Consider the following 6,250-nt stretch of genomic DNA (forward strand, 5'->3'; position numbering starts at 1 on the left):
AAATTTGTTGGCAAAGAGTCTTTCCCAACGAAAAAATTTGTCGACCATGTGTCCTAAGAGTTTTCCAAACGACTTGTGGTATTTTGTCTGCTAAGTTCAACTTTTCTCGACAAAAACTTTTTTGTCGGCATTTCCATCTTTGCTGACAAATACTTTTGTTAGTACAATGCTTTTAAGCCGACAAACAAAACTTTTCGGCCAACAAAATGTGTCTGTCACCATGGATATTTCCTCGGCACAATCTTCTCTCTTGACAAATTGGCTTTGTCGGGAAAAATTTAATTTATATAAAAAAAAAAATGCTATAATACTCAAAAACTACATATGCATATCAAAATACAATACATGAAATTGTTAGAAATAATATTTTATTGATTGATAAATTTCAAATGTACATCTAGAGTGCTTATACAAAAGCATTTGTCACACAATAAAATTATCCGTCATTCCTCCAAATTGACTGTCATTCCTCAAAATTGACTGCCATGTAGCATCACACCACATCTGCACCTGCAAATACACAGAAATCTGTGCAATTTACTTAAGGATGAAAAGCTGCACTGATACATAACAAAGCTTAAAATGAATCAGTTGAATGGAAGAAAAAGTTATAATGCTCGAAAGGAATTAAGGAAGGCATTCTAACCCTATTTTGCAATTGCTCTTGGAGAATACGATCGTCTGTTGATTTTACCTACATGAAGGGTATAGTTAAAGGATGAGTTTCACGACAATTGGAATGTACTGAGCAAATGTTATAGCCCCAAAAACAGATGACAGCTAAAGTGATAGGAGAAGTTTAGGAATGAAACATTGCCCATTTTGTGTCGATAAAAAAAACTGATATATAAAGCATTGCCCCAAACACAATGTTGACATGAGGAGGGCAATATTTATATAAGGAGAACAAAACACAGTAATTATGTAATATTAAAAAAAATATGCATTTATTAAAAGAAATTATTCACACACACAAAATATGTGCTATCTGCTAGTATGTAAATAAAACAAAGTTTCAGCTACTTTTTGCAAATAGTGAAACAAAATTGTACAACTACTTATGAAGCCTCACCACTTTCTTTAATCCGCTGTTCCAAAATCCTCATTTTCCTTCTCTTTTCATGGATATCACATTCCAAGTTCTCAATCTGTAAGCATGTATTGTTAAAATACACACACTTCCGCTGCTGCTCAAATGAAGCCGTAAAACTGTTAAACTACTTAGGATGTTGAGTGTTAAATGGAAAGGCCTATAAATTTTACATTATTTCTTGTAAAAATTGATTAGATTCAAATGAACATGATCTTATTTAAAGTCAGAGTACCGCAGTAAGATGGATCCAAATGACAAACTCCACAGATATATTCAATTAGTTCCAAATGTCAATTAATATTGGGTTAAATAGGCCATATCCAACATTCAACTAACAAGTGCAAGCCACTGTCTCTTCTTCTTTTTTGTTAACCAAGCATCACCCAATTCAACTCATCCGACACTAATTCTCGAGAAAAATAACATACCTGAAAATTGCTTCTCCAGAAACTCAATATAAGAAAAAATAACACCAACACAAAATTAAGAGTCACACCTAATCGTAATGCGAACGACTGAATCGATTTGGGGGTTAGGAATTAGGTCTAGGTTGGGAACTTAAGAGAACAAAAATTGAATCGATTTGGAGTGGAGCGACCGAAGAGCAAGTAACTAGAGAACAATAATTGAATCGATTTGGAGTGTGAGCGACCAAAGAGCAGAGAACAAAAATTGAATCGATTTGGGGTGTGAGCGAACGAAGAGGGGATTGTTAATTACGATGTGTTTGCGAGAGAAGAGAGAGAACAATGAACCAAAAGGTTTTCAGTTCACAGATAAACACGAAATCTTTTTCATTTTGAAAACAGGAGGGAGTTAATACCGCTATTTTTTTTTTAACCTCAATTGATTCAATATAACACTGTTAACTATCCAAATAAAAACTCTGAAAAATAAAAGAAGAAAAGGAAAATAGCACCCCCATAGATATCCAAATTGAAATACAAACCCTCTCCAAATTGAAATAAAAACTCTGAAAAATAAGGGAGTTAATACCGAATCAACCTCGCTTCGTCCAAATTGAAATACAAACCCTCTCCTGTGATGACGCACCACCCTCCGACTACTCAAATTCAACACCCCCATTGACCTCGACTTTTTCAGCTATCTGACAGGGGTAAAATTAAACCGACAAAATAAAACTAAGGTCCATCTCCAATCGAAAGGTTCAGTGGGCCAGAGGGCTGAAAATAGCTTGAAAATCGTCTCTAACCGAGGGCTAGCTAGAGGGCTCGTGGGTCCCATGGAATCTGAAAGGGCCAAAGGGCTAATCGGCTAACCCAATCCAGCCAGCCCCGGGCTGGGCCAGATTTTTTAGTATTCTTGTCTGATATAACCAACAGAATTGTTAATTATTCTTGTCGGCTATATCCGACAGGAATGCTAGCCAAATTTCAAATACAATGGCTAGCTGTTTTAATTTTCTTTATTTTATTTACAAAAATTTTTAAAATTGTTTTTTTTTTTTAATTCTATTTTTTTCCTATAACTTCCTAAGTCATTATACAACATTAAATTAAATTAAGTAACATGAAACAACATAAAACAATATAAAACAACATTAAATAACATTAAATTTAAATAATAAATTATATTTGGACCTATGACCCTTTGGTCATCGATTGGAGACGGTTTATTGTGATGGGGCTAAAACGAGCCTTATGGCCCTTTGGCCCTCGGTTGGAGATAGAGGCAAAAATGGCCCTGTACTATTCGTTAAAATATTAATATCTTGGAGGGTCATAGGGCTAAAACGAGCCATCTGGCCAGCCTTCGGTTGGAGATGGCCTAAACTAACTTAACCTAAAACGTTAGGGGCAAAATTGACAAGTAACGATATTATTTTGGTTGGGCCATTTTAGTGGACTGATTTAGTATTGGACTTTGTACTAACCATTAAATAAAGTTATAATATGGTATTTGGTTAAAACTTAAAGTTTCTTTTATTAGTTTTCCTATTAAAATATTCATCGGAAGAGAGCTTTTGTGCCGATAAAATTTTCTTTGTCGGCTTAGAATTTGTCTGTAAAATAATATTTTCTAGTAGTGTATAAAGATCCTCTCTGCAAAAAATCAATTCAAACTAAGATTGTTTAGTCATTGAACTGTATAAAAACAAATGAACGGAATTGGTAAAAGCATTACAAGCCGTCTATGTATTTGCTAGAATAGATTAACTAAACGACCTTAGTTTTAATTCATTTTTTGTAGAGATAATTTTTGTAGTGTGATTAATAGTATGAACGGTTTTGATCATAAGTACAAAGCTCTGTGATTCAAATACTAAGAGTTTTAAGTAGGAGTTCCTACTAATCTTTCAATAGTCAAGTAATGTTCATAAGATCGATACTTGGCTACTCAAATGATGAGTAGGAACTCCTACTCAAAATTGTTCGTTGTCAATGCATAGAACTTCGTGTTTATATTCAAAACCGTTTATATTATAAATCACCCTACAAAGATTCTCTCTGCGAAAAATCAATTAAAACTAAGGTTGTTTAATCATTGAACTGTATAAAAATAAATGAACGGAATTGGTAAAAGTATTACAAGCCGTCTATGTATTTGTTTGAAGTCTTGCTATTGGAAACAAATATGTATCTCTTAATTTTTCGGCTTACCAAAAACTATCACGTAGTGTTTTCATTTCATTTAAATCATAACGCATATATCTAATTAGCATATCATACTAAAACCAAAAGCTGAGTTGACCTACCTTCATCATAAAATATAACTGAAATAGGAAAAAATTGGATCGATACTTGCACCAAATGATTCTCGATTCATGTCAAAACTTGAAATACATTTTAGGGGTTTTAGGGCAAACTACATTTCACAGCCTTGAAGTTTATGATAATTTTCAAAATTGGTCATGAAAGTATTAAAATTGTAACAATTTATGTCTTTGGTCGTTTTAATTGTTTGATCTTTCGCTAAATTGATAACTTAGTGAGTGGAAGATCCTTAGATGGATTAATTTGTAAGCCAAGTTTGCACGATATTGACAAAAAAAATTAAAAAAAAATTAAAAAAAAAAAAAACTCATCAATCTAATAGAGGATTAGATATCCAAAGATACAAAAGGTATAAATTGATGCAATTTCAAAATTTCAAGGCGTAATATGAGAAAATTTGAACCTCATGACCATTTAGAAAATCACCTCAAACGTAAATGCTGTAAAATATATTTAGTCTTATATTAATGTGGAACATTGTGTAAGTTTTTAACGAAGAACAGTAACACCATGATTTATGAAGAAATAATGAGTAAACTGATGATCTCTCCCCCCGAACTTTCATCTAACCTTCTATTTACCCCCTAAACTTTTAAATTGGAAAATAAAGGACTTAAAGTAATTTTTTTGGCCGATTTCTCCATTCTATTAGTTTTTCAATCATTCCATCCAAATTTCTGTTAAATGAAAACATGTGCACAACATGTGAGGGCAATTCGGTCATTTCATTCTTTAAAATAATTGAAAACTCTAAATTTCTAAATTGTTGACCTGTGCAAATTTGTGTGATTCTATAGATTTTGCGTCTTAAGGTCTAGCAAAATGATGTTTTTGATCTCAAAGGAGGGTCACATGGTATGCACGTGATAAGAGTCAACATTAATTTGAATGTAATCTATGAAAAACTAACGGTAGGGGGACATCGGCCAAAAAATTAGTTCAAGTCGTTGATTTTCCAATTTCAAAGTTTATGGGGTACATTGAAAGTTAGGTGATAATTCAATGGAAAATTGATAGTTTACTCAGAAATAATTTGGTCGGAAACACGCCCATCAATCATTTCCTGCCCATCGATGAAACCACTCTTTGTGCTCTCTGCTCTCCCCCTTCCTCTCGTTGCAAGCTCTCTCAATAAGCTTTCACTCTCAGGCTCTCAGCCTTCCTTTCAATTTCAAAGTTCGAACCTCTCCCGCAAGTCGAAAGTTGCAAGCTCCATCCTACTTCCTTCTCTGTTCCTTAACCCCTAGTGTTTGTGGGGTTTAAGAGTTGTGTGGTAAATCCTCAACGGCTTTCGAATTCAGATTGTTTGTCTATTTGGTTTTAATATGTGATTTTTTTTTGTTTATTCAACACTGATAATTTATAGGCATTTTTGTATAGTCTTTCATTTCTTGTCTCTCTTTTATTGTACTGTTTCTTGCTGTTCGTAGTTTTAAGTAGTAAGAATTTGATCACCTGTGTAATCAGAGCAATCGGACGCGTCAAATGCAACTAATGCACTTGAATATAAAAGATGAAAAGAAAAATAGTGAGGTCAAGGCAGTACATTTTTGGACAAATTTCCTTTGAAAGAGATGTAATGTTCGTGTGTCCGTTGAAAAGCCGTCTGAATGTATTGAATCCACTGAAGGAATGTAGAAAGGGAGCATCTTTCTCACCATTACCATCGTATGCCGTTTTCTTTTCTAGGTCTCTAGCTTCATAGATAGCAAGGAGACAGATGTGGGGGCACCTTCCAAAACCACTTGAGCACATAAAGACGTTGAGGCATTCTTCTAAGTGTCCGTGGATTTCTTTCTTTTCTTACTCATACTCGGATGCTCCTCACAAAAGATCAAAGCTTGCTTCTCTGCAGGTTTCTACATTTCCACTTCTCTCTCATCAGTCCTTATTCTTGCCTGACCTTTTCAATTTATACTTCTTTTCTAAACCAATGTATCTTAGAATATTTAGAATTTTTTGTTCTTTCTAGGTAGGAAAGGAGAATGGTAGACAGGTTTAGGCTTTATGCTAAAGGGGGTGGTGGCGGCAGTGGTTGCACCAGTACTCGCCGCAGTCGACATGATCGCCGTGGCAAACCTGATGGTAGGTTCTCTATTGTAGTTCAATGTCTATATTCATCTTTTGCTTGAGGGGCTTGTTATGTGTTTAATTCAATCTAACCTCGGAGTCGACATGATCGCCGTGGCAGACCTGATGGTAGATTTTTCTTTTTGGAAATTGTGAGAATTTCTGTTTCGTGGCGTTTCTGCAATTTCCATCTAACCTCGGAGCTAATGTAGGTGGGAATGGTGGAAGAGGTGGTGATGTGATTTTGGAATGTTCTCCAACATGTTGGGACTTCAGCGGTTTGCAACCTCGCCTTGTATATGTAATTCTTATCCTTCTCATCTTTCTGAACCATGCATATGGCTTTATGCTC

The 6,250-nt window shown here is 34.6% G+C and overlaps 1 long non-coding RNA gene and 1 pseudogene across 2 annotated transcripts in view; one reads left to right on the plus strand and one right to left on the minus strand.

The window, feature by feature from the left end:
- Positions 1 to 351: 351 nt before the first annotated feature.
- LOC148698173 (uncharacterized) lies at positions 352 to 1,239 on the minus strand. Its single transcript, XR_015960924.1, has 3 exons — positions 1,073 to 1,239; positions 647 to 694; positions 352 to 510 (listed from the first exon to the last, which is right to left on the minus strand). It is a non-coding gene; the product is annotated as an uncharacterized LOC148698173 (long non-coding RNA).
- A 3,628-nt stretch (positions 1,240 to 4,867) lies between these two features.
- LOC137714273 (putative GTP-binding protein OBGM, mitochondrial) overlaps positions 4,868 to 6,250 on the plus strand; it is a 6,963-nt pseudogene continuing 5,580 nt past the window's right edge. Inside the window, exons 1-4 of the transcript XR_015960922.1 lie at positions 4,868 to 5,101; positions 5,518 to 5,683; positions 5,805 to 5,913; positions 6,111 to 6,199. The product of XR_015960922.1 is annotated as a putative GTP-binding protein OBGM, mitochondrial (transcript). The remainder of the gene's footprint in view (positions 5,102 to 5,517; positions 5,684 to 5,804; positions 5,914 to 6,110; positions 6,200 to 6,250) is intronic.

The sequence above is a fragment of the Pyrus communis genome, chromosome 3, assembly GCF_041283825.1.
Source record: "Pyrus communis isolate YQ-2024b chromosome 3, ASM4128382v1, whole genome shotgun sequence".
NCBI lineage: Eukaryota > Viridiplantae > Streptophyta > Magnoliopsida > Rosales > Rosaceae > Pyrus > Pyrus communis.